The sequence below is a fragment of the Siphateles boraxobius genome, unplaced genomic scaffold, assembly GCF_051911475.1.
Source record: "Siphateles boraxobius isolate OS27281-9 unplaced genomic scaffold, OSU_SipBor_1 31, whole genome shotgun sequence".
Classification (NCBI taxonomy): domain Eukaryota; kingdom Metazoa; phylum Chordata; class Actinopteri; order Cypriniformes; family Leuciscidae; genus Siphateles; species Siphateles boraxobius.
Window position 1 is genome coordinate 1,930,852 of NW_027508931.1, and position 5,826 is coordinate 1,936,677.

Genomic DNA, 5,826 nt, shown 5'->3' on the forward strand with positions numbered 1-5,826 from the left:
CCAATGAGATGACAGAACCGCGAGTTTCGCCCTGCCTGCCAATTGCAGGGCCGCGTCCCCACGTGGGGACTGCATCCTGATGCATGACATCATACTCGCCATTTTAGATCAGAACAGGTAGCTCGTAATGCAGCCGCCTGAACATTTCTAGGTATTTTTTAACAAAGTAGACCGATGTCACAGTCAATGTCTTTGTTTGGAGATCTAACAGTCACAGTATAGACACAGACGACGTTCTGAGCAGGAAAACAACAACATTGTGTATTACAAACACTATTAATTATGATTTATGTAGTTTAAAACATTAAATGTTTAGACATCTGCCTTAAAGTTTTTAAGAGGAAACCGGTATATGAAATGATGACGATAAGATTACACACACACACACACACACATTATTAACGTTTGTGTGAACATCTCACGGTTAAACATAAATAAATCACAATTTAAAGTATTTATATATAATACGGATAACTTCTAATCCATTTATTTTTTCCTATTTAAATAACGCAGGTTCAATCGGTGTTTACAAAACATTATTTTCAGATTTCTCAAGCTAATGTCCCTTTCATAACATAATGAAACATATACGAATATGACATATCGTCAAGATGGACAGATAGCTAGCGTTGGGAATACGATGATTGTTCAGGTTTGATCTCCGTGAACAACAGCCATGTCTGAACTCAGAGGAAGAAGCGCCCAATCCCGTGCAGTTTCTTCTGTTGCACCCACGTGGGATCCCTTTGCGGCTTTACAGCTTCTCAGCCAATCACAGAGTAGCATTCATATTCTCTCGACTGCAATTGGACAGTAAAGGTTAAGGCTGTCATTCAAGAAGGTTTGTTGTCAATCAATACCACGCGGGGTCAAGCGCTGACAAATGCCTGTGCTTCTCGCTCTTCTGCCCGTGAATAGTGCCTGGAATGGCTGCTTAATTAGCTTCGAATGGCTTTTCTTTCCAGTTCAAACAATCTGTTACTACCACGTGGTAATGAGAGCCTTACATAAAACAAAGGAGCAAAGGAGCATGCAAACACTTAATAACATAAAAAAATCCCTTCGCTCATAATCACATGTTACTCACATATAAAATAGCATCGTTATAGCAGTAAGTTGATTTTATTTCTCGGAAAAGGAAATAAATTAAGAAAATGTAAAATGATGTCTGAACATAATGATATTTGTTTACAAACAAGTTAGTATTTAGAGAGCAAATTACTGCTTTGTGATTAGGGCATTTAATAATTTTTTTATGTTTATCATGTTTTTTTTAGAGAAATCTCTTTTTTATATAAATTAATGTAACTTATCCTATTTTTTCGCTATTCCTATTTTATTTATTATCATATTTTTATTGTTGTTTACTTGTTCTTGGATTTGCATATCACACACTTTTCTATTGTTGTTTAGGCTACTCGTTCTTGGATTTGTGTATTACATACTTTTCTATTTTATAATATCCATATCAATATGGATAATGTACAATATATAAACACCAGGGTGGTCTTGTAGAAGAAGAAAAAAAATGCAATGCACCATGAATTTGCTTAATGTTTATTCCAGGTCTGGGACTACTTACAGCTCAGTCATGTGAAGTCTTTAGTATTTATGGACTGTGGTTTTGGTTTTGAATCGAGGGTGTCATGCATAGAGACACACGTCATGTTCTGTCGTTGGCCTGTGACTGATACTCTTGATTCTGTCCATCCTTTTGATAAAAAAAGAAAAAAATTAGGAGGTGCTTATCAGGGCTGTTCTTTTGGCTGAAAGAGAAGGAGAATGTATGTGTGTGGGTGTGGGGGTGTGTGTGGGTGTCAGAACTGGCAGACTAATCTCTCCCAGGCAACCCCCCATCCTCCTCAATAGAAAGTGCTTGGATTTAGAGCAACAAAAGACTAGGCCTAACCCCAGGGAGAAGGCCAGGGCCCCTCCACCCACACAGACCTCCTCACTGTTTATTTACACGGGAACCCCAGCCACTGTGAAACTCCAACCCCCAGAATTTACACATGCCACTATTTGCAGAGGTGCTTTTAATTCTTTGCAGAACAAGGATCGTCTGCCCTGCTGTCAAGTTCCCACACATACACAACCTAAACACATGACCGAAAACAATCCAGCCACGCTCAGACGTTTGAGTAACTATGTGCACATATTCCAGTTATTCAGCTCGTCTTGTGTGTTTTGATGTTTCTCCTTCTCACCATTGTAGATGGGTTTTTCCTGTTCTGGCTTAGCTGTTGTTAAACACACAGTATGATCCCAGTTCATAAGAAGGCTATACATCTTGTGAGCCCCATTAATGTTTGAATGCACGCTGAAAACGAGGCACAGATAAATAGTTGAATCTGCACCAGCATTCATCACCATTCGATTTGTGCCGTATGCAGATTTGCTCAGTATGTGGTCATTAATGTGACGCACATAAGAAGCCAGTGTGAAATGTAAACCCTTAGTCCATAAATGAGTAATGCGCCACACTCTCCACCATATTCAATTGGAAGGTTCCCGCTCGTGGAGCATAAAATGGGGGGCTTATTTTCGTGATGAGTGAGTATTGTGCCGCAGCGCTGTCTCCAGGGTACTGACATGCTTGTGCTTTGGTACCTAAAAGCCAAGAGAACAGAGACTGCAATCACATACACACGCATTCCAAGCCCACAATGGACCCAGTGTGTGGTGAAGGGAATTGAATGGCCCACAGTGTATCAGGGTGACTCGTCAGGCTGTAATCAATGCAAACAGGATGAAAGGCCTTATCAAAAGGGACAAATGCAGACATGAACAGTGTCGCCAAACAAAAAGGGATGGAGCCGTTGGCAGAGGCTCCGGTCCAGGCTGAATGCAGCCAGCAGCGGGGAAACAGAGCCAATTACTACTCTGAAATTCTAATTCTCTGACATCAACAGCCACTCACTGATATCTTAAAGCCTCAAGTACAGTCATTAGCACTATATGTGCTGCAAGCTAACGGAAATGCATTGTCTTTGCACTGCACTGTGCACAAATTAGATCATCTGATAGTCAAATTATTTTATACTTTGGCTGAATGTGACTTTATTAAGATTAGTCATCAGGGGTGTAACAATATATTGTAATTTTGTGTTTTTGGCTAAGCAGAATCATGAATATTCTATTCTGGTGTCACCATTGCCCTGTGCATGAGGGAAAAGGACAAAGTCCAAGCCTATCCAAGTTCATTAAATTTAGCATTTTTAATGACCTGTTCTTTTGTTTACTTTTATGTGTTAGAAGTAATCATTAAAAAAAAAAAAAATTTAACTCTAATTTGGCTTTGTTCAAAGCATCGTGAGAGTGGCATAGGCTACCGTGAAATTTGTATTGCGTATCGAACCAAGTCATGTGATGAGTATATTGTTACACCTGTTAGTCGTTTAATTTTTGTATCGTTTTCTCAGGCTGTCGCTAATAAACGCAATCCTACTCATTTTGATATCGCTTCAAGCGAAGATCTCATTACATGCGAGTGTCTTTAAGGCACAGCTGCCTGAGCAATTTGCTGGAACCGCCAAGGGTAAAACACTGGCAGAATGAACAGTAAAGATCCCCCAAAACCTCTCAACCACAATGACCTTCTCACTGTGTTGTCGTAAAAATCAATAGCCCTGTCTACACTGCTATAGAACGGGCCTAACGGCCAAAGAAACGCCTCTTGCACACACTCCCTCTGGCCTGTTAATATTTCACTACCAGTCAGATGGTCATTTTTTCCTCATTTGGAGGATCTGTTGAGAGTATATTCATATCCTCAGAGCAAGGGTTAATGCTATTCAGCCTCTGACAATAAAATGCTACAATGAGTCCCGTTTTGAGAACACAGCCGCATTAATGACTATTGTGCGCAGCGACTGACTCATCTGTCAAGAGGCTTGTATGCTCCCATTTACAAAGCCTCTCCTCCTCCATAATGGTAACGGCCATCATTTATTCCGCTCAGGCTGGCAGACTGTGTGATATCAAACCCTTGAAGTCTGACCTCCTGTCAGGCATTCTTAGCTACAAAAAGCTACTGAAAGCCTCTCTTGTGCCATTGTTGATTAGCAATCCATTAATATAGAGCATCACGTAGCTTCAGGTTAACCGCAAACCAGCGAGACGATGACACTTGAGAATACATTTTTTCTCTCTCCTACGAAGGGATTTCAGTGTTGTTGTAAACATGGTGCGACCCCCTCCGCTCTCTTGTTAGCGTCAAACCCGTGGCTGCAGCGGCAAAAGGGCCCTCTGTTATCCGCGCTCTCGTCTTTTCTCTTCGAGTCACATCTCACTCAGACTAGGCCAGAGCAGAGCCTTTAGATAATTGCAAGCGACACTCACTTCGGCATTTACATCAATTTCACAATGAGCCGCTAAAGTTCCCAGAGCCTTTCCTTTGAACTCCCAGAGCACAAACTGCTCCATGTCTCTGTTGGATTCGGTCGCTCTCATTAAAGTGGAGAGGGATTAGTCACTGGGAGGGAGATTTTAATGGAGTATTGTGTCATTATTATTCCACACTGATCAACAAGGTCCTCTCTCTCGCCACTGTTCCCCGAAACAACCCCTACCGCATATTTGCAGTATTTTTCTGTGGGTCTAATGCAAATTGTCCCCAAAGGATGAAGAACACAATAGGCCATAATCAAGGTGTAAACCCACCACACCTTGCAAGACGATTCCATTAGCATCTTGAAGGAGGAGAAGCTGTTCTGTTTTTCACACGCCTCCCCCTCTCTGTTCACAACATCATTGTCAGTTTATGCCCACCCCCCTAAAAGATTAATCCGATTCTAATTAGATTCTGCCTCTCTTGTATTTTCACACAAATCAACACTATCTGTTGTACATCTGCGAAGGTCTCGTTTCTTGCGGCAGCAGTTAGATAAAATCAATGGAGTGTGATTGATGTAAGCTTTGTGCCTGACAGTTCTGTGATGAATCTAAGCAAAACTAATTGTCTGACAGATTTCCAGCATGTGCGCACTCATCTGCGAGTGCCGAGCTGCTGGGGAGAGAGACGGCGAAGCATATTACAGGAACGTTGATGTGCATTATTTTGTAGATCACTTCAAGACTGCATGGAGATCTGTTGCCATGGGAACTGAAAGCCCAGTGGATTGTGGGTCAATCACAGGGAGACTTGTCTGAGCAGATAGAAGGGGGAGACGTCTGTCTGCAGCTGAGAACGCCACCCTCGGGGAGCGCTGCAGGTGGTGGACTGGGTCATCATGCCATCAATGTGCCAGAAAGCGTAGCAGGGACCCTCAATATGTAAGCATGAAACAGTAGGGCTGCTATTTTTACGTGCATGCCAGCCTGATGGACTCTAGACTTTAGGGGGCTCCAGAAATTCTCTCTAATGCTGAAAGAAGATGCTTGTTTCCTCCCCCTTGCAACAAACAGCTTTAGCGTGCTGTCTGCTCTCATAACTGCTCTGTCGACTCAATGCTTTTCCATGCCAGGAGACTCACCGCAGGTTTCGAGCACTGTCTACATGCCAAGTTGTTATCTCCTGCGTGCTTGTTACTCACTTCCAGAATGTCATATGCACTGAACGCCGCTTGCTTTCCGCCACGCACACACACTGGCATGCTACTGTTCAATCAAAATCTGTTCAAAAAGGCTTAATAAAAAACAAATTATATTCATTTTCAAAGCTGGAATTAAGAATGCTTTAGTCAAAACATAATCTCTTTGTAAATGTGCAGCACATAGTTGCCATGGAAACAAGTATGAAAAGCGCAATCCAAAGGAACACAACAACGTATACGTTCGTATGATAAACCATGACTCATATTTCACTAAATGCATTTGCTTTTTCTA